We start from the raw sequence: 24,314 nt of genomic DNA on the forward strand, positions 1-24,314 counted from the left end.
CTTAGTGATAAATAACTCCAAAATGCGATGCCATGTGAAAGCGGTGAATGAAAACAGGCATGGTAAGCTTGTTTACTGATATATTTTTCGCCAAAGTTTGAAATAAATGAACTTAAACGTTTCAGCAGATCATTAATGTGTTTCTTTCAGTCCCATCTGCCATCAATGTGCACATCCAGAAGTTTTAAATATCCTACCTTAGCTACAGACGTCGCTCAAAAGTCTATATTTGTCAATGGTGTTATCGCATATACTGTACAGAATTAATAATTTTCTGAAGGACATTCTTTATAATATCCTCAGATTTTTCTTATTTTTTGGGTGTGGTTGCTATATTTTTATCATCAGAAAAAATAACTAGCTTTACACCTTCGTGAATATAGAGTTAATATATATTACGAACAATACGTGACCAAAGACTGAACCCTGTTGGGCCCATTCTTGATACCTTCCCATTTTGCGGTAGCTACTGATTTTTGCGCAATATGTGAACTGTTTATTTCAACCTTCTGCACTCTTCCAGTTAAATATGAATTAAATCATCTGTACACTATCCCACTCATACCACAATACTTAAGCTTATGCAGAAAAATTCCATGATTTACACAATCAAAAGCCTTTGAGAGATCACAAAAAATGCCAGTCGGTGACGTTCGGTTATTCAGAGGATTTACTATTTGATCAGTGAATGCTTATATGGCATCTTCGGTTGAAAAGTCTCTCTGAGAACGGAGTTGACATATTGTTATCACTTTATTTTTACGATCATATGAAGCTACACTTGAATACATAACTTTTTGATGAATTTCGGATAAAGCTGTCAGAAGTGACATTGGATGGTAGTTGTTGGCAGCACACACATCTCCCTTTTTATGCAATTGTTTAACAATAGCGTATTTCAGTCTACCAGGAAATATATCCTATTTCAGTGACATTGGATGGTAGTTGTTGGCAGCACACACATCTCCCTTTTTATGCAGTTGTTTAACAATAGCGTATTTCAGTCTATCAGGAAATATATCCTATTTCAGTGAGCCAGCACGTATGTGACCGAGAATCCAACTTATTGTCGAAAACAAGCGTTTGGAACTCTGTTGGAAATAACATCAGTTCTATGCGATCTTTTACTCGTATGTGGGTTAATTATTTTCCGAATTTCAGAAGGAGAGCTTAGTAGACTTTCAATGTTATCAAATTGCATAAGTATTGCCTCTTCCATGTATAGCCTTGCCTTTTCTAGTGAACATCTGGACTTTATTTTCTCCAAAACATTTAAAAATGTTTGCTAAAGATATTTTCAGCATCTGAATGAAGTAGTAAGAATGCGAGTTAACATTTCAATAGAGATTACTGAAGTAAAGCACGCTTTGCATCCGATAGTTCTGAAGAAACAGAACAGGTTAGAGTTCATTGTTTCACTGACATCGAGGACACTACAGTTGGAGCGATAGACTATTCGGAGAAAAATCGACACAGAAATCAGCCTTGGCCTGTTGAAGAAACTATCTCAGCATTCGTCTGGAAGAGATCTAGGAAAACTTTGGGAAGCACAAATATGAATCGATGAGAAAATGTTCGATCCCCGATTCTGCCGAATTTACTACTGCACCACTGCACCATCTCACTCGGTCAGACGATACAGGACTCAGAAATGCGAGCAATCTTTTATTATGTCGACTGTACCATCAAATTTGTTACAGTATCAACATGAGTAGTCGCTGCCTGATGTTAAGTAGCGGATCACCAGATTCAGCGAGGATGCGTGGAGCAGGACTGGTTCTAAAGGCCTTTGTCGCCAGTCGAATTCCTAAGAGTCTTCCAGATCCATATATCATTCTGGTATCACATGAAGGCTGTGTGAAACACGGGTAGAAAGTTTCGGTTTATCCCCATGAACTGCGACCAAAGCGTTTTAAAATATTTACTGATTTTGGGGACTGTGTTCTCTTGTTTATAACGTTTCAACCAGGTAAGCTTCACATCAAACGTTAGGATCAAAAAACTCTCCGTTTCTTTCCAATTAAGAACAGTGTCCCACATATTCAGTCCAGGAAATCAAAAAAACAGAATATGAGTGGTTAAAGCACAAACACACACACAGACATACACAGACGAAAACTTAAAATGTTTCCTGATCCGTAATTTTAGCACCAATTGGAAGATGGCAGCTGACTGAATACCCGAGGAAAGTTCAATACTCCTAAACCTTGCCTCTTCGCTCACTCCTCTAAGCTTGTGATTGTCAGCTGCCACTAACGTGCTGTTGCTGCAAGACTGGAGAAGGAAAAAATGTATAAGTCGTCAGTTAAGAACTAATGCTAGTAATGACTTCTTACTGTCGACTTTATGCTACTAATAATTATGGTAGAAAAAATCACACTTCAAACATTTCCTTGAGAAACACCGTTCTCTTGTTCGAACACTTCACTGCCTCGATACTTAAATAACGTGGGGACCGTACACCTCGTATAAAGAAGCGAAGATGTCCTCAGAAGCCCCAGTCACAAAGTTGTCCGAAAATGTTATGTGGCAAAGTGGTATCTTGGGAATTCTCAGCTTCAAATACATTTTTATTATATGGTGTCTGCTCATGAATGTCTCTTCCATAAACACTTCCAACAGAGCCAAATTAACAAAAGTGAAGTGATACGTACAGAACTCACACTCTAAATCACAAAGGAGGTGTCGAAAACTTAGAGATGACGGCGGGTAACTGTTTACTCTATGGCCATTGCTACACGGACGGTAATGGCAACACTACGATAACTACTTTTACATGTATCGTATTTTGCAGGTTTCAAGAAGAATACTAACGAGACCAAACGAAATATTTGCCTTCCTGTTGATCATCTTTAGCCTTCCTGTTAATACCACCTGGTAATCGTCCCAGACTGACAAGAAATACTGATGAATCAGTTGTACGAGGACTGTGTACGATATCTCCTAAGTCGTTGAGTTTTCCTTAGGATTTTTCCAACGAACCTTAGGGTGACTTCTACCTTTTCTTCAACAATTTTATGTGGCCGTTCCATCTTAAAACAATCCGGATCAATGTTCCTAGATATTTTGCGGGTATGACTGTTCCCAGTAAATCATCGTATGTGGAGTAACATAAAAGCTACGCACATTTTTCTTTGTTTGTGTTGAGAATCAGATGCTAGACCTGTTACCAAGAGTCGGTCCTACGCAGGTTGTCTTCCATTTCGATACGGCTTGTACGCTCTAGCTTTCCGTTGACGACGTGTTCGTTAGAGACGGAGCCTAAGGCTTCAAAGATAGAATATGAAATTGTCAGGTTAAGTTTGGAATCACCTGATAACTTCTGTGATGTCAAAATCAGATATTTCTAGTTTCCTATTCGGTAGGAAAACATATTTTTCCAGGAAATGGAGCCCGATAAGTCCATGATGCTACATTTAAAAAGATGAGGATGTGCAATGTCAATGACAAGGTGGGGTTTAGGCATCCCACAGCAATCCATACTGACTCATTCACTGTGTAGTCCACCATCTTCGCGTGTACCGATTCATTCCACACAGGAGCAGCATTCCCTGTAGTAGTGTCATAACTGACGGCAGCAACAATCATGGACTGCGACTCCATGCCCTGCTCTTCAGTGACCATATAATGTTGTTGCTGGCACAGACCTCGGATTTGATGTTAGTCCAATGCTGTCTGAACGTCAGGATGCGATCCAGGGGATTTCGGCTGCGAGAAGTGCTGGATTCGTGTGTGTCACCACAAAACATTGATTTCCCACCACGTTTTTCCATTATTCGGCTGGAAAGCGAAGAACATCTCCTAGTAGGGGTCTGGCTAGAAGTGGTCAGTCCTGTAACAGAGGTAGTGTTCAAATTTTGTGTGAGTTTGGCTTGCACGTTGGAGGAACTCGAAACCTAGAGCTGCCACTGCTGTATCGTCAGCTTATGAGCAATGCATGATGTGTTTTGGTACTGGCTGGCCATCTATGTACACATAATACATTATTGGCTCCGGGATACTTTTTCGTGGCAAGCTATGTTTCTGTATCCTCCAACTTCTGTTCTTCCCAGAGAGACCGACACAGAGTCTCCCGCTGTGAAGAATGGAGCCAACGAAGAATGCCGTATGTTAGTCTCTCGTCAGATCATAAAGTTAAACCAGCAGCAGCCAGTGGTCTGTCACGTCAACGAAGGCCGTTTCCGTAATCTTCTTTCATTCAGACCTGTTATTGATGTGCTGCGTCAGGTTTAATAGCTGACCAGTACATGGTTTCAAGCGGCGGTAGCCTGCTTGCTGCTTGCACTTCTTTCTTGTTCCGATAGAGCAACAGGCGATTCATGAACTTCAATGTATGCCACAGCAGGGCTACAGGTCGGAAACGTTTTGAGTCATTTTAATCCTTACCTGGTTGCAATGGAGCGAATACTCTGGCCTTCTCCAATATTTTCGGGACCATCAAATTGGTAACATAGGCGCGCATCATATTCAACAGACATTTTCGTTCATCAAAAACAGCTGCTCAGTTGGGCTCCATATCACGGCTGGCCAACTCCACCTCATCCTGGCGAACACGTTTATGAAAAAATGGTTTTCATAGCCAGATCCAATGCTAGGTGCTTTCGAGTCGTCCTTCCATTTTTTGCCATTCAGCAACATTTGGCTTGCCAGTTGATTTAACGTTAATTCGACGAAGTAGCTCTTCGGTTGTGTGTTATCCCGTCTGAGGTTCATGAGGAGTTTGCAAGCTCACCTACTATGTCGAGGCATTCAACCAGCTTGCTCCACTTTGTCTTAAGCTCTCAGCAATGGCTCTCAGTAGCGCATCTGCTGCCTTTATGGTCTTTTCAACGGAAGTATTGCTCTGAATGTGGTCTTGGTAGAGGATTGGTTGTCTCGGACAGTCCTGTGACGTTCTCTGAACTACACCCTTGCCGTACCGCGTCCTCGAATGCTGCTTACTTTGGTCAAGTGTGGGGTGTCGATTGTGCTATACTTCGATTTTTGGTGACCTACAGGAAATGGAAGTACCTCATAAGATCATGCATATTAAGAAAGTGGTAGTGTCGGGCAGTGGAAATACACTCCTGGAAATTGAAATAAGAACACCGTGAATTCATTGTCCCAGGAAGGGGAAACTTTATTGACACATTCCTGGGGTCAGATACATCACATGATCACACTCACAGAATCACAGGCACATAGACACAGGCAACAGACCATGCACAATGTCGGCACTAGTACAGTGTATATCCACCTTTCGCAGCAATGCAGGCTGCTACTCTCCCATGGAGACGATCGTAGAGATGCTGGATGTAGTCCTGTGGAACGGCTTGCCATGCCATTTCCACCTGGAGCCTCAGCTGGACCAGCGTTCGTGCTGGACGTGCAGACCGCGTGAGACGACGCTTCATCCAGTCCCAAACATGCTCAATGGGGGACAGATCCGGAGATCTTGCTGGCCAGGGTAGTTGACTTACACCTTCTAGAGCACGTTGGGTGGCACGGGATACACGCGGACGTGCATTGTCCTGTTGGAACAGCAAGTTCCCTTGCCGGTCTAGGAATGGTAGAGCGATGGGTTCGATGACGGTTTGGATGTACCGTGCACTATTCAGTGTCCCCTCGACGATCACCAGTGGTGTACGGCCAGTGCAGGAGATCGCTCCCCACACCATGATGCCGGGTGTTGGCCCTGTGTGCCTCGGTCGTATGCAGTCCTGATTGTGGCGCTCACCTGCACGGCGCCAAACACGCATACGACCATCATTGGCACCAAGGCAGAAGCGACTCTCATCGCTGAAGACGACACGTCTCCATTCGTCCCTCCATTCACGCCTGTCGCGACACCACTGGAGGCGGGCTGCATGATGTTGGGGCGTGAGCGGAAGGCGGCCTAACGGTGTGCGGGACCGTAGCCCAGCTTCATGGAGACGGTTGCGAATGGTCCTCGCCGATACCCCAGGAGCAACAGTGTCCCTAATTTGCTGGGAAGTGGCGGTGCGGTCCCCTACGGCACTGCGTAGGATCCTACGGTCTTGGCGTGCATCCGTGCGTCGCTGCGGTCCGGTCCCAGGTCGATGGGCACGTGCACCTTCCGCCGACCACTGGCGACAACATCTATGTACTGTGGAGACCTCACGCCCCACGTGTTGAGCAATTCGGCGGTACGTCCACCCGGCCTCCCGCATGCCCACTATACGCCCTCGCTCAAAGTCCGTCAACTGCACATACGGTTCACGTCCACGCTGTCGCGGCATGCTACCAGTGTTAAAGACTGCGATGGAGCTCCGTATGCCACGGCAAACTGGCTGACACTGACGGCGGCGGTGCACAAATGCTGCGCAGCTAGCGCCATTCGACGGCCAACACCGCGGTTCCTGGTGTGTCCGCTGTGCCGTGCGTGTAATCATTGCTTGTACAGCCCTTTCGCAGTGTCCGGAGCAAGTATGGTGGGTCTGACACACCGGTGTCAATGTGTTCTTTTTTCCATTTCCAGGAGTGTATCTTACTGAAATGGAGGTGGGCCAGTTAGCATGAAAATATGGAGACAATCGAGACCACAAAACAGACGTAGGTATATTAATGAGAGGAGTGATGATCTGTCTGCCACAGAAAAAGTAATCGCTATAACAGTCAGGTTTATTATCGTAAACATTAATAACTGGGCAGAGGCCTATAATTGTAAAATGTAACCGTGGAACAGGTGGGTGGGTGCAATAAAAGCATAGTCATGAGAATATTTCGTGGGTACGACCAGTGATTGGAACAGTCGTTAGTTGATTACAGAAAGAACGTGGACAAATAGGTACGAACATTGGAAAATTAATGAAAGGAACTACGAAAGGCTACAACTGTACAGTTGACTCCTTAATGGAGTGAATAAACTTCACGTCCCTACCGCATCGCTTTTTCCAACGCTGGCCCATCTTACAGTATAGTAAGACGTGAAGGCTGAAGGCAGATACAGTAGCGGCTGGAGATTCTGAATTCTGCTCTCCCCCCCCCCCGTCTCTCTCTGTACTCAGTGCTCAAGTGTAGTCACCCTTCTATACGACAGCAAGACTTATCTGGCAACAAGTCTTTACTTTTCCATTTTCCAGCGCCAAGTCATTACTCTTCTGTAGCTTAGCAGCAAGTCATTACTCTTCCGTAGCCTAGCAGAAAGTGTTCTCTGTCCTAATGCTCCGAAGCTTGGCTGTTTCTGTCAGAGAAGGAATCTCGTCAGCCAGTAGAAGCAGAAATTATCAGTAAAATTTTAATAGTAAGGTTAAACAAATTCCTACCCTTACAGATTTCGGTATTTTAACCAATAATGTTGTGGTGTGAGAAGGTACCCAGTGGAATTCTCCCACACCGTGACACGATTCTGAACCTTACGGATAACCACGCACGAAAAAGCGCACGCTCTATGGAAAGCAACACTATGAACCAATAGAAACACTTGTTCATCTTCACTACCACCTAATGACAAGCTGTCATTATTACTTGCAAGAATGGAAGAAAATTTTATGAAGATAGACAAGCGACATGAAAAAGCGGAAGAGCGTAATATGGTTACCGATAAGAAAATAGACGAACTTTTCAAAAAAGGAAGGCGAAAATATCAAGAAGCAAGGCGAGAAAAATAATGCGCGTCTTAAACGTATTGAAGAGCGGTTCAAGTAACATAATGATCACTTTAAGAAGACTGGAACAACAATTAACTGGCCACGTGCAAGGATGTGCTGAGTGGTTGGGGAAAAAAGACAAAAAGATCTGGTAAGAAGTTAAGAAATCAGAGGAGAAAACGAAACAGGTTATTGATTCAAATGGCTCTGAGCACTATAGGGCTTAACATCCGAGTTCATCAGTCCCCTAGAACTTAGAACTACTTAAACCTAACCAACCTAAGTACATCACACGCATTCATGCCCGAGGCAGGATTCGAACCGGCGACCGAAGCGGTGGCGCGGTTCCAGACTGAAGCGCCTAGAACCGCTCGGCCACACCGGCCGGCGAAACAAGTTATTAACGATCAAATCAGCAGCTGCGAAAATAAATTAGCCTGGCTAACTCAAGAAGTGAAGGACGCCACCGCTGAGTTACGGAAGGACGTTGATAACTTTAAAGACGAACGACATGGTCATGGACGACTTTCTTAAAGCACATGGAGATTTGTCATTACGTAATGACGCGAGTTCTGATACGACCAATCCAATTAATTTAAAAGATCAAGAAGAAATAAAAGTTCTGTTTCAATTCATACAAATTCAAACCGACATCAGTCGTAGCAATCGTGGAACGTTGGTGGGGCTGTTTAGAGAGAGACAACGAAACAGTGGTTCAACAAACGGTATACAGATTAGTGAAACATGGATAAGCGAAGAAGAAAGGCTCAAAAAGGCGAACGAATTACGAGAATTAACGGACTGACACTGTCGTATAAGCGGTGATCCTGTACCACCTCCCGTGAACGCACAATCAGCTGTGTCAGTGGCAATAAATCATTAGGACGTGGACGAGGATGAAATGAGGAAGCATTTGGTTTCCGTTCAAAAGTACATATTGTTTGCAGACAGATCAAACAGTCTGCACCCCAAAAATTTGATACAAGCGCTCCGGGACGGTCTTCCCAGATCTTGGAGTGCCAGTTATAAAATCAGCTTTATTTGCGGGCATCTACCTGAAAAGCAGCCGCGCCTATGCCCGTGATCGTGCAAAGCGCATAACGTTTGGGGACTTTAAAGACCGCTTTTTTGCGCGAATGTTGGATGGAGGAAAACAGAAGAAACGTGTAAAATTAAATATTTTAATGATAGATCTTTACACCGGTTCTACACAGCACTTGAAAGAAACTGTCAGCAAGTTCCACTTGGTGGGGGCAACGTTTGAGGCAAAGGAGTTCATACGAATGTGCCAAAAAGAACTGCTTATTAGCATGTCGTAGTATAGACTATTCAGCCGCACTCTTTTTTTTGCTTGATGAACTTGTATACGATCGTGAAATCTGGGCCACCGAATGCGAACTGTTGAGAGAGACATCTACCCCGGAAAAACGGTAACCGGTGAAACAGAAACTATCAGCGTAATTCGTGGGCGCAGGGATATTACGCAGACGACAGGTGAAATCATAGAGGACGTGATGATTACTGACGAGACGGTGCAGAAATTGTTGAAATACGTGGCCCACATCCGCGAAGAAATCCACCAGGACACGATGAGGAACGGAATGTGAAGCAAGAGTATTCTATGGCCGAAGCTCCGACTTTGCCGTTAAACAAGATCAGCCGTAGGAACTTTCTTTCTAAAGTGGTAAGTTGTAGTTAGTGGCAGTTTAGGAAGTAAGTACCTAGGGAGTATTTTGTGCACTAGAAGTGCCGTAGGAGAGTTTACACTCACTGAAGAATTGGTATATGGACACGTATGTGTATGCAGAACATAATTTGAATTAATATGAACAATGAGATACCATAATATAACTGTAGTGCAGAATAAAATGCAATCAATTTTTGGTCGGTCAAGTGTTCCTGAAAACGAAGAGGGAGTCACGCAAAAGCAGATTTATTTGCCATAAATTTTTCTATGTATGCTGTGGGCCACATAAAGTCAGGAAAGTTATCCGTTATAAAGTTGTGGAGACAAATCCTCAGGAGTCCGAAATCGAAATGTAGGTGCCACATTTCACACGTCAAGAGATTCGTTGAATAGGTTTTAACCACTTTCATTGTCGTGGATGAGGTCGTAGGAAAGAATAATGGAGATGATTAGTTTGTGGACGACTTTCCGATGATGTTTGAGCCATTGAAGTAGTATGGAAAGATTACAATAATGAGTGTTTCAGACGAGACGTTATAAATCTACCCTGTAAGGATGTTTTTTACATGTTATAATTGATATTTATGATCAGTAGCGGGAGATACTACGTGATTATTTCTAGCAGCCATGGTTCGCCGAGGGTATTATGTTTTGTCGGACACGATGGAGCACCGAGCTTGGGAGGATTTTGTTGTAGTTCAGATTGAATAGGCTAGTAGCATGAGGCATCTTACGACTGTTTGGGTAAGGTTAGTTTAGTAATACACCACTTCACGTAAAGGTTCGTCATTCCAAGAAATTGATAATGCACATATGTCTGTGTATTTTTGCGTATGATGTTCACAGGGAATGCGGTTGTCTTCTGGTGGAAGTCTATTTATTATGAGTAAACAATTTTGCAGCAATACAACTACTATCTATGGACGCTAGAATATGGCGAAGAGTATTTTAACGTAAAAAAATAGGGTTAAAATATGGAAGTATGCAACTAGTTACTGATAAAGTTTCATGCTTTGTGAAATCATGAAAGCTACATTATGTCAGTGTATCCTCGTGTGTTTCACTACCGACCTACAAAAAGTATATTAAAGATTATTTTACTAAACAATGATTAAGAGAAAGGAGTACCAGAGAGAGAGAGAGAGAGAGAGAGAGAGAGAGAGAGAGAGAGAGGCCCATTATGGGAATCAGGGAGTATGATTACTTACAATACCACCGCAGTAATCGACTGTAGGACACGCCATTAGCGTACCTGACTTGTACCGTTTTTGAAACTTTTTTATCACTTTAATACATATTTCCATGTTTTATGATTTGTCTATATTTTTCCTCACTCTTTATGTAAATGTACAGGTGTATATATGCTCTTGTTGCTTACATTACCATCCAACTGTGATAGACTGTCTCAACCCACCCACCTAGACCGAGGTTATTCGAGATTTTCCCAAGTCGTTTAAGGAACAGACTGCAGGGTTCCTTTAGAAGGGCAGAGTCGTATTCCTTCCGTGTCTTCCCCGATCCCAACTTGTGCTCTGTCTCTAATGAACTCGTCGTAGACGGGCCGTTTAATCCTAATCTTGCTTCCTTCCTTGCTTGTTTCAAATTAATTTTGCAGCAAGCGTGAAGTTCACTTTGTTTTCGAAGCATTCTACGAATAGTTCCACTACACCAGCGTAGATATTTGACGTCTTTTATTATTTTACTATGTATATCAAGGTTCAACGATATGTCAATGATTTAGTGTGGTTCAAAGGAAAGCAAATCCTCCTCACAATGCAGGCAATGATAAAGGAACAACGGCGGCTTCATCGCGCGTATTTCCCACGTAATCACACATTTGTAGACCCAGAAACTAACTTCTGTTAAAAGACGAGGAGATAATGCAGTGAAGGGGTAGTGTTCTGTGAAGAGAACGGAGACCGCTGGGAAGATCCCCTGCAACGGCGCGCTCAATGGTGGCAGCCCCGCCCGCCCGCATGCCGGCAACTTGCTCCTTCAGGCTTTACGGCTCGCATCGGATTCTGCGCTTGACTCCCCTCCGTCAGCGTGTCTGATTTCGTGCGTATATCTCTGCACTCCCCTTCAACGATTATCGTGCGTGGCGTGGCTCTAACTTCTTCTATGGCAGTGCTTATATGGGCGGAAACTTCCAAAAGGGTTTGCACCAGTACAGGAGAAACCAAGTAACTGAATTTGATTATGTTTAAGTTGCTAACCTCTTCTGCACTATTGAACTTTCAGCCTAATGCAACTGTCATTCAGGTTTCTGTGATTCCGTATCGTTCCCGAAGCTATTGAGCTTAGTCGCCTTGAATTGATACAAATCTTCACAAGAAAGAAAGAGCTGTTTGTCCCGGTGCATTAGTACGTGAAGTATTTTTGACTGAACTGTTTCCTCATTCTTGAACATACTTTATTAAATCAATCAAATTATTGTCCACAAATTAGCAATTCGCTACATCGACGCAGTTGCCCCAGTGGTGAGATACAGGCCACGTATTCTGGGGGCGACGGTTCAAGCCACCGACCGGCCATCCGGATTTAGGATTTCCACGATTATCTTAATTCGCGTAAGGTGAATTAAGGATTGTTTTCTTTCAAAGTGCACAGTCTAGCTCGTTGCTTATACTTCCCTGATCCGAACTAGTGTTCTGTCTCTAATGGGTTCGTCGTCGACGGAACGTTCAGTCCTAATTTTAATTGTTTTTAATTTTTACGGACGTATTCTGCCGCTCTACAGTAATATGTGGTGTACAGTATCTGACGTACATAAACCCGTTTGGTACTACAGATTTATGTGCGTATCAAATATGTTCAGTCTATGGTGTTTGCCTTCAAAATAGAGCTAACTTCTGTCCACACTTGTCTGCGTTCTTTCATTCCACTGTTGTAAATGTTTCTCAACGACGTTCCCGCAGCTGGTCGCGGTGGCCGTGCGGTTCTAGGCGCTCCAGTCCGGAGCCACGCTGCTGCTACGGTCGCAGGTTCGAATCCTGCCTCGGGCATGGATGTTTGTGTGATGTCCTTAGGTTAGTTCGGTTTAAGTAGTTCTAAGTTCTAGGGGACTAATGACCACAGCAGTTGAGTCCCATAGTGCTCAGAGCCATTTGAACCATTTGACGTTCCCGCAGGACTGCGCAGCATTTCTGTCAGTTTTGACTCCTGCCAGATCAAAGCAATATGTCTATAGTAAACAGTTCGTCCTCTCTCACTGAGCTGATGAACACGATGAAGTTCTCACACTATAATGACACAGTTCAAATTCAAAACAAATACTCCCGCACTTAATTATTAGTAATAAATATTTCCTGATAACTTGAGACTCGTTTCTTTTGTATCAAGGTATTTTATCACAATTCTCTACGGTAATTTAACACGTCATTGTAAATGTATTTTTATTTATGAGCTAAGTCGACAACGAGAATGCAGCTTGTCAAAGAGAGGCAATCGTGCATAATCTATCTAGATGACTTCGAATACATTAGGCGAAAGAGGATGGTACGCACGCTTGACAAGATCAACATGTGGCCGTATTCACACCATCTTCTTGTATTCGCGCTGCAGTAGTCCAGTACCAAATGCCACAGTTACCTCACTATGTACGTCCCGCTGTGTTCTAATCTCTTTATTGTATATCCAAGTTTGCACGTGGGTGATGAATAACGGGAGACTGCGACAACACACAATTTATGGTTTGGAAAACTTCATTCTGTGAGTACTGCATCTGCTAACACATATTTAAATCACAACTGACTGTTCACCGACCGTGAATGTTTCAAAAATTTGAAAAGGTTTTTGGTAGACCGCTAACAGTCACAAATTTGGTTGATTTTCATAAATTATTTAATGAAGCGACATATTTCGAGGTACAAACTTCATCTTAATGTTAAAATAGCTTTACGAAAGACGTTTAACACAAGTACATTCCGATATTATAGTTGTTCACTACAGTCTTGATGTGTGCTGTAGCCATTCTGCGGAGAAAGATATGGTTATATGGGAATATTTACGTCGTTCGTTAATCTGCTGTCAGCCAAATATTTTTTAAAAATGATTTCCCACTTCATCCACATAAAACGACTGTCTTCTTGTGGTGTGTTGAGTTGCATCCATGGCTATGGCACCTTGCATCTTGTTAACCACCGATCACACTCAACTCTGCTGTGCAGTATAAACTAGATGGCGGTAAAAATAAAGGTTTTTTCGATTTAACTATCGATGTGTCGGTCCTAGCGTTATCTGTAACTTCGATGGAGGTATAATAAGGGGAGGTAGCGCAACAGACTTACGCTATACGTTGCTTTATGCCAGCACCACCATATTAGCTGCCCCAAAGTATTAGCAGTCTATTTTCGATTGTTTCTTCTTAATTTCTGTGGTTTGCGCGCAACAGTTGTTTTAAATAATAAACGTTACAGTGCTTTCGTAAATAACACAGTGTCAGGAAGGCATTTCCAGACTTTCTCTAGCCTCAAAAGTATACGAGTATTTTACCCAGTAACACGACGTATTTGGACTCATTAATCTAACTCTTTGTTATACGCTTAGAATAACAAAAAACAGAAGCATGTGACGTGAAAAAACTGCTTTCGTAATACAGTACTTTGCTTTATATAACAGACGGGACTGACTTTCGGTCTTCCCCTCTTCCCCAAACGATGAGAACATATTTGGCTACGTCTGGTTGGTTTCCAAACTTTCCTTCTCAAGGCATTCACCCAGAGAGCTTTTCGAGTTTCACTGACAGAAAATCTGAAATCAAATGGCAGAAATAAAATCACTACAGTAAAAGTAAACAGTGCGACCACAACTGATGTATCTAAAGGAAAATATTTCTTGAACGGAACCACTTGCGAATGAAATGTGATTCCTTTACACTTTAGACTGTAATCATAATGATTCGTACACACGTAAAGGATGTTATCCGGCATTTTTTTACCAAAGTACTTCTGGCAGAAGCTAATGCTCGGGGCAGTTAACGAGACCGACGTCGGGTTAGGCTTATGACGTCATGACAACTACAGTTCTACACTTCCATATTCGTTTGCAGCATCTTCTCACACCTTGTTGACACATTCCTCTAACGTTGATCGATGAAATACATTACAATAAGAGAGACTGACAATTTGATGTTAACATCGACAGTATAAGAATTGTGTTAAAGAATTACAAAGATGCTGCTACTGGGATATAGATACATACATATTTTTAATCGTTACGTAGTTTCTACTTTAGCGGTATTGAATTGAAGCTGGTGAAGAAATTTGAGTACTTCGAATTTGTAACGTCGTTTGGGACCTTGTTTTTACACTTTTTACCATGTGTGAATGTTTCCATTTGCTCCAAGATGTCCATTTCCCAGCTCTGTTCTGAAGTGACCAATACTTTATGGCCGTTATCTATTGCAATACTGTGTCCGTTTTGTCTTTGTGCTTCGCTATAGTTGATTTATTAGCTTTTCAAATCTGAAACAGTCAATATGTTATTTAGAATGGATTTTCATATATCTGCCCATTTTACCGTTGTAGACTTTGCTGCAACGACTGCATTTTATTTTCTAGTCCTGAATTACTGAGTTTCGCAGCAGGTTATGACATGTCATGACCAGTTTCTTCCGTAAGTTGTTGGTGATTGACATATTGTGGAAAATGGAAATATTTGTCCATGGGAAAAAAAGGAAATATGTGATTCTAAACGATATTACAGGTTTCGAGTATTCAGATTTATTCACCAACTTCAATTGAGTACTAAAAAAATAGAAACTACGTTTCGATTGACAATATGTATTTACTGTAATATATTTCGTCGATCAGCATCAAAGATGTGGCAGCAAGGTGTGCGGAAGACACTGCAAGTGGAAGATAACACTAGGATAGACACATCGATTGTTAAATCAAAACACGATTATTTTTGACCGCCATATTCTTTGTACTGCACAGCAGAGTTGATTATAATGAAGTCTTTGACATGTCCTTTACAGGTTTATAGACAGTGATTAACAAGGTCCGAGGACCCATTGACAATGGATGTAACTGGGCGCACTACAGGAAGACAGCTGTTACATGTAAGCAAAGTGAGAGTTTATCTTTTTTTTTCAATTTGGTGAACAGCATACCAACAAAGGAGATAAATATTCCCTCATATTACGTTATCCTTCTCTTTCTTGTCAGGATGGATTCAGTACAGGCCTAGACTGTAAGAAACATCTTCAATATCAGAGTGTACTTCAGTTAAAAGGCATTTGTGAAGCCATTGTTATCTTAAGGTGAGGTTTGTACCTAGAAATTCGTTGCTTTATTAACCAATTTAAGTAAATCAACAAAAATTCGTGACTGATAGGGCTCACTGAAAAACCTTTTCGTATTATCAAATATTGTGACAAGTGGGTGCTTTTTGGTACATAATATCTGATTTACAACTCTTAGGAATTGTCTGGTCATAATTGCCTGCTACATGTCACTATTTTTTCACCAACTTGTGCTTCCGTTGTCTTTGTGCACAAATGCAGAGTTATTCAGATAAATGACCCTTATGGGCGGTAGAACAGACATATCTGCGTATCTTAAAATCATCTTTAGTCGTCCGAGTTAGGGTATATTTCCTTGTTGGAGATACACTCTGTGATTACATAAAAATATCTTCATTGCATTGCCTTAGGGAATGAAAACTGTAAGATATCTGAAATGATGTGTTCCTACTCCTATGTGAAGTACATGCTGTGATGAGCATTTTGCCGGCCGTGGTGGCCGAGCGGTTCTAGGTGCTGCAGTCTTGAACCGCGTGACCGCTACGGTCGCAGGTTCGAATGCTGCCTCGGGCATGGATGTGTGTTATGTCCTTAGGTTAGTTAGGTTTACGTAGTTCTAAGTTCTAGGGGACTGATGACGTGAGAAGTTAAGTCCCATAGTGCTCAGAGCCATTTTTTTGATGAGCATTTTGAACAACTTATAAACGGCGTCGTTGAAAGTTTGCTCCTTTTGTTACCTGTCAGCCCAGTAATTAGAGCTCATTTAGCGCTTTATCGAGACATTTTTGCTCCCATAAGAGAAGCTGCAGTAATTCTTTTTGAGTGCTTGGCTCATGTGACAGACGACACTTCATCATATCACTCCATGTTGTGAGTTATTTCTATCTGGTAGTTTTGTGTGCACCATTTTTTCATACTTTTGTCGTGAAATCTCACTGTGGTTTTTCCGTGTGATAATACTTAACCGTCACGAATGTTGTGTTTTATATTGATTCACAACGGCATATTGCTTTCGCGAATAAAAATTAATTTCTCATTTGGAGAAAGAGGTATAAGCAAGCAATTATTTTACAAATTTAGCACTCTAAGATAGCGAGGTCTACTTAAATGTTACCCTACTGTAGTATCTGTATAGACTTTGTGACCACAGAACGCTGAAAAAAATTGTTAGACACTCACTTATTTTTAACCGAAACTATGCCAATGTTGTAGAACTAGTGTAGAAAAATTATTTGTGGATTCATTACGATGTTCGAAATCTAATTTGCTTTTTATTTCTTTATATCCAGCCATGATATCTATTTCTTTTCTCCTGTATTGTAGATTTTTTAGCATTTATGTAAGAACTATTGACCACATACTAATGAACAAGTTTCCACACAGACGTACTTGAAGTAATACACGTCTTAGATCAGACAGCAAATTAGTTCAATTAATATAAAATTAAAAATTGACACATCTAATAATTTTTTTTAGATGTTGCAGTTATTACTGTAAATTCATAATATCATTGCTTACGCTTACAGTAAGAAAGAATAAATCAGCTAAAAAATGACAACTTCCTACAACAAAGTATGATGACATCTCTTTCCCCAAATACTATGCATCATGTTCAACATTTAACTCTGTATCCTTTGCAATCTTCATTAAATCATATCAGCGGTTTATGAATAGTGATATGAACTGGAAACATTCCATAGTCTCATTTGGTATGGTAAGTGAGGCGAGAATCTTTGGATGACTTTATGTACACTCTTTGGTTTTCTGTTTAGAACGCTTACAGAGTGGTAATTATTGCACCATTTGCTGAGTCAGAGGTCAATGGAATATGCAAATTCAGGCATGCGACAATATGATTTGATACTGTTTGTAATCACTCCTGGAAGCGTTGTGTTATTTACATCATCACTCAGGACTGTAGTGATTTTCTACTGCTTCTTGGAAAATCACCTGAAGCGAGGGTCCTTAGATGAAACGTCTAAATGCAAACACCAGCAATTTAACCAAGCTAAACATTCAGCACATTGAAGACTCACTTCTGAACATTACATTGCGTTACTGTCGAATCTGTATGTCATCTAGCAGATAGAAAACACTTATTTATCCACATTCATTGTTGCTGACTAGAAATATGTTACATTTGTGGGTAATATTTGCATTCGATTCTAGATTACTTCCACTGTCACGTACAGTTTTCGATGTATTTTCGACGTTTATACAGACTACTGACATGATCTTTATTATAATACCGGTACCTTATTTAAAGTGCGTAATTCAAAATATCCCTGCCCAAAACTAAATACGGATAAAAAGAAGAAAGACGAATACGAAATACACGTAATTTTAGAATCAATTGTTTCATGAACTGTATGTTTCATATCCATTTTAGCATGCGAAACGTAAATATGACAAAATTTAATTGACATTAAAAATACCTGTTGCCGGCCGAAGTGGCCGTGCGCTTCTAGGCGCTGCAGTCTGGAACCACGAGACCGCTACGGTCGCAGTTTCGAATCCTGCCTCTGGCATGGATGTGTGTGATGTCCATAGTTTAGTTAGGTTTAACTAGTTCAAAGTTCTAGGGGACTAATGACCTCAGAAGTTGAGTCCCATAGTGCTCAGAGCCAGAGCCAAAAATACCTGTTATGCTACACTCTGCCGGGAAGTCATTTTCGTATTTAGGGTGTTAGAAATGCAGAATGTTTTCCTCTCGTACGTTATCGAAACCTGAAATTTTGCACCTTTTTGAAATTATTATCGTGCCAGAATACTCTCACAACGGATACAAACCATAATTCCTCATCTTATTCTTTGTAATATAACATTTGCTCTGCAATTATCCCTGTGACGGTACATCAGACGCTACAGTGTTGACCGAGTAAGGCTTACATCTTATTTGGTCTGCAGTGTTGTCGAACCATACAACTACTTTCTAAACACGCGGAGTGGCCGCGCGGTTTGAGGCGTCATGTGACGGACTGCGCGGCCCCTCCCGCCGGAGGTTCGAGTCCTCCCTCGGGCATGGGTGTGGGTGCTGTTCTTAGTATAAGTTAGTTTAAGTAGTGTGTAAGTCTAGGGACCAACGACCTAAGCAGTTTAGCCCCTCAGGAATTCACACACGTTTGAACATTTGAACTACTTTCTATACCCACAGTTCTTGCTGCGATCGTTGTCAGGTCTGTAGGCGTATTAGTATTAATGAGAAACATGCATTCTATGGTTTGAATTAGTAAAGTACTTATTTCCAAATAGTATCGTTTATAGACACTGTTACCGAACAAGAACAGTGGACGTTGATTCGTCTTTCAAAATTCCTTGATTAAAAGCACAGTAGTGAGAATGAATGTCATAGGTCACTGAGACACATTCAATAATGCAGTGGTAAGTAATCCGCTGTTCAGAGTGTAAGTGAGTAAAGACGCATCGTGCTTTGCAGAATTATTCTGCAAAGGAGTTTCAACAGACACGAAACATTTTTGGTATTAGGCTGGGAGACCGGGTACATTTTTTGTTTTTTTTGTTTTTTTGTTTTTTGACATAAGTGAATTGTAAAACATTTGAATACATACCTCAGACGGTTGGTTGAGAGGGTATCACTGTTGACACTCTGCTCACAAAAACTCTGTTAACAACCCAGAGAGATAGCTGTATGTCATACATAGCGATAAACATTTCCATTTACTTGATTTCTATCGCCTCGATTCATAACAGTGAATTTAGTTCAGCTGGTAAATTTGCCTATGCCATTCTAGCGAAATGCGAGACAGACAGCTTCTGACACCTTCACTTGAAATTGATAGATATACACTATGTGATCAAAAGTATCAGAACACCCTCAAAATCATAACTTTTTCATGTTAGTTGCATTGTGCTGCCACCTACTGCCAGGTACTCCATATCAGCGAACTCAGTAGTCATAAGACAACGTGTGAGTGCAGAATGGGGCGCTACGTGGAACTCACGGACTTCGAACATGGTCAGGTGATTGGGCGTCACTTGTGTCACTCGTGTGTATGCGAGATTTCCACACTAAACATCCCTAGGTCCTTGAGGGATGCGTACAATACGAAAACGTACAGGCCGACCTCGTCTGTTGACTGACAGAGACCACCGACAGTTGAAGACTGTCGTAATGTGTAATAGTCATACATCTATCCGTACCATCACACAGGAATTCCGAACTCCATGAGGATCCACTGCAAGTACTATGACAGGTAAGCGGGAGGTGAGAAAACTTGGATTTCGTGGTCGACCGGCTGCTCATAAGCCACATATCAAGCCGGTAAATGCCAAACGAAGCCTCGCTTGGTGTAAGGAGAGCAAATATTGGATAATTGAATAGAGGAAAAAAGTTGTGTGGAGTGAGAAATCACGGTACACAGCGTGGTGATCCGAAGGCAGAGTGTGGGTATGGTGAATGTCAGATGAACGTCATCTGGCAGCGTGTGTAGTGCCAACAGTAAAATTCGGAGGCAGTGGTTTTATGGTGTGGTCGTGTTTTCCGTGGAGAGCGCTGGCACCTCTTGTTGTTTGGCGTGGCACTATCACAGCACAGCCTACACTTATGTGTCAAGAACTTCTTGCTTCTCACTGTTCAAGAGCAATTCTGGGATGGCGATTGAATCTTTCAGCACGATCGAGCACCTGTTCATAATGCACAGCCTGTAGTGGAGTGGTTACACGACAATAACATCCCTCTAATGGACTCGACTGCACAGAGTCCTGACCTGAATCCTATAGAACACCTTTGGGATGTGTTGGAACGCCGATTTCGTGCCAGTCCTCACCAACTGACATCGATACCTCTCCTCAGTGCAGCACTCCGTGAAGAAAGGGCTGCCATTCCCTAAGAAACCTTCCAGCACCTGACTGAACGTATGCCTGCGAGAGTGGGAGCTGTCGTCAAGGCTAAGAGTGGGCCAAAACCATACTAGCATTACCGATGGAGGACGCCACGAACTTGTAAGTCATTTTCAGCCAGGTGTCCGGATACTTTTGATCACATAGTGTAAGTATAAAATGGCATAAGTTGTTTATCTTTGAATTTCGTACACATACATACACCCGCACACACTTTTGTATTTCATTAGTGTGGTATTAAAATAGCTGTTTGCGTAAAATAGCGTAAGATACAATTTTCTTTAAACTGTGCATGAACGCATGTGTGTGCGTCCGGGCACACACACACACACACACACACACACACAAACAAACAAACAAACAACTGCGCGCGCGCTGTTGGGTGATGGCAAATATGATGATCTGACTGGATACTGTTGCGTGGACAATGTTGGTCAGTTTATAGCGGGACCTCAATTACACTTCATACCACAGTGAGTGCGAGTTCACTCAGTTTACTAGATGACTGCTAACGATGATAATGATGTGTATGTCAACAACAAGATACGGCAGCTAGCCTTTTGGGTTTTAAATACGCCACGATGCTAAGTAAGCAAGCAAAAATGTGATTACTAAGCATTAGTCAGCAAGTTCTATCTTGTTGTTCATTTAAGCATCATATTTCGAGTTTCCCATATTAGCAAGCAACATGGTCACTGAGGAATACGAACACCGAGATATCTGTATTATGGAAGAAACTCTTTCTCTGCAGCAGGGAACAGATAAGCATACTCAACAAAGTATGTACCACAATGTTTCTTAGACGTGCATAATAACCCAAGACACCGCTGTCTCGGACACCACAACAGTAGTAGTTGTCAGCAGTTGCCCGCTACCTCTGCGATAACACAGGTATCCCACTTCGGCGTTGCAGGCTGCATTCTGTTAAATAGACGTGAAACTAACGTTACAGTTCAGCATATATTTTCAATTCTCCTGTGAAATCGAATGCGAATACGATACTCAGAACTAATACAAACATCACATACACCTTACAGGTCTCTCAGTTCTCGTCTGTGATCCATAAAGTTCTGTATATGTATGCGCCGCTTGGCTAGGGTTAATTGTGCCGAATAGATGCAAGCAGATGATAAATGTCAAGGATGAAGCTTCGATGTGTTTTATTAACAGTTAGCGAACCTGACAATGATTTGCAATTGCTAAATATATAAGGGAATTGCATATACATCCTAATCTTGTTCAGCCCCTCCCTTTTCTAACTCGTCCTCCTATTTCCTGTCTCTGCCCATCAATGCTCCCCTCTCTTCCTGTCCATCTCCTCCTTCCCCTCTCTTTGTCCGTTTCCTCTCTGTCCATCTCCTCTGGCCCCCTCTTTCTGATCTAGAGTCTCGTTTGTTGTTAATGCAAAGGATAGATTTACAGGGCACTGAAGCCGTTTAAAATGAATCGGTTAATCAGTTGAGATCATTGGCACACGAGGTATAAGGCAGACCTCTCCAGCTGCTGGATCTGTGAGGACAATAGCTACAATGATAATATTTCGCTTAGTTTTAATCTGCGAACTGGTAGGAATAGAAACTTAGCCATTAAACCGACAGCGAGGAACAAAACAGCACAATGATGTTTATACAATTTTTGTGTAAAATTTATGTATAAGGGGAAAGAATAGTATATTGGAAAAGCGATTTCTGTAAATGCCGTGCTATCATAGACAACGTAGTTAACAGAGAACCTGAACATTGTTGTCGAAAATCAACATAACCTATGTCTGTCTGAATGTTTACAAGAGTACCGTGTAAAAATCTGAAGTAAATGGGTCAAGAGGTTTTCGAGATTTCTGCTAACAGCTCTTCCCCGATACATATAATATATATAATATTTATGTACTATATATATTAAAAATATTTAGCATATGTCCATCTGAACGTTTGTCAGAGTATTGTGTAAAAGTTTGCAGGAATTGGTAAAGAGCTTTTCGAGTTTTCTGATAACAGCGTTAAACAACCACTTGTCTTTATATAGCAGTTCAGATATGAATTCGTGGAATAATTTTTCTGTTTCCTGACATCACATGAAATTGAAATTAGAACAGGGAAGTCTTCTTCATCTTTTACATTGAACATTGATTAAGGTGGTACCAACCCTTTTTTTAATTCCTACACCAGTCATCTCACACAACAAAACCATAGAGTTTGGTAAATCTTACCACCTTTTTTTTTCACTTTAACCGTAAGTTTGGATACAAAAGACTGCACAAAAATCGAACAATTTTTAAACTCATCTAGGTACTCTTCGAACCACGCACGTACAATGTGGTCTGTGTGACACGTTGCATTCTCCTGCTGGTAGAAGCCGTCGTACCGAGGAAAAAACTGCATGTAGGGGTGGACATGGTCCCTAAGAATTGATGCATGATTGTGTTGATTCCTTGTGCCTTCCAGAACGACGAGTTCACCCAGGGAATGTCGACCGGTCTAGATCCTTCGTACGATTGTTGCAGGTTATTTGCTTTCGGATGTTTCACTCCATACACGCCAACGGCCCTATGTCCGATGGAACATAAAACGTGATTCATTCGAAAGGACCGCTGTCGCCACTCAGTGGGACGTCCAGTTGGTGTATCTGCATGCAAATTCCAGCCTTCGTCGTTGATGAATAGCAGTTACCATCGGTGTATGAACCAGACGCCTGCTGCATAGTCACAAACCGTCGTTGAGGAAACCCTGTTAATGGCCTCTTGGTCCATCTGGGCGATCAGTTGCTCAACAGTTCCACGTCCGTTCGCCTGTACACATCTCCACAGCCATCGTTCAACACTGTAATCTATGGACTGTATTCCACCACGTTTGACTCGGCGCCGGTTGCGGGTAACGCCATTTTGCCATGCACGGTACACTTTAACCAAGGGGAACTGTTTGCAAACTTAGCCATTTGGGAAATGCTTCCACTCTTCCCCAAAAAGCCAATGATCATTCCCTTTTGGACGTCAGATACATCGCTGGGTTTCCGCATTACGACAACGGCTGCATTGTCTTCTGCGTCGCCCGAAAGGCTTTATATGCCTTCCACTGCTAGTGCTGTCATCCGTCGACTGTGAGAGATTATTGCAAGTTGACTTAGAACACAGGTGATGGTCACATTAATGTGAATGGACCTTTTAATTTCTGTTATTCAACCTACACTGCACGATGAAATTAAAGACTCATAAACCATATAACTGTCTGTCATATCGACGTATAAGTCTTAAATTTGGCCCAAAGGTCCTTACAACCTTCCTGTCTAATGGTGCAGAGGCGTGGTGCCCTGTGACGTCTCACTCGGGCTAGGCGACGCGTCAAACAGCAAAGCGTCGACACTTGCGAAACGAAGGCCAGGACTGAAACGTTGATGTTGTAAGGTGACAGGACATGGGCACTTACACGTTAATAATCAATGGACTGGCAAGGGCATCATATCATGACTCTATTGAATTATGATAAATATGAGGCGCTCTCGAGCAGTACTCCCTGCATGTCTGCATGATTGAGCCACTAACTTAAAGCGTTGGTGAAAAGCGTCGGAAGTTGATAATAGTGGAATGTAAGGTCTGCAGATGGCCATAGCTCGCCGGGCCGCCGTGGGCAGCAGGTAGCGGTCACCGGAAACGCGGGACAATACGGCGCTTTTGGGGGTAGCCCGGCATCCGGAGCTACCTGTGATCGGCAACACGTGGCGAAGATGGGAATTTCTTTTGCCTAGGGGCGTTATGACCTACTCGATCATTGAGTAGATCTCAGAAATGCCGTTGGAGGGATTTCGGCTATGATAGAGCGTTCGTCATTGGCCGAAACATAGTATTCTTCCGCCGCGTTTTCGTACGCGTGGGAGACGGGAGAATTGTGTGGAGATTGGACTTCCCCTTCAGCCATCGAGCGGTACGGACTTGGAGACG

The sequence above is a fragment of the Schistocerca piceifrons genome, chromosome X, assembly GCF_021461385.2.
Source record: "Schistocerca piceifrons isolate TAMUIC-IGC-003096 chromosome X, iqSchPice1.1, whole genome shotgun sequence".
Lineage (NCBI taxonomy): Eukaryota > Metazoa > Arthropoda > Insecta > Orthoptera > Acrididae > Schistocerca > Schistocerca piceifrons.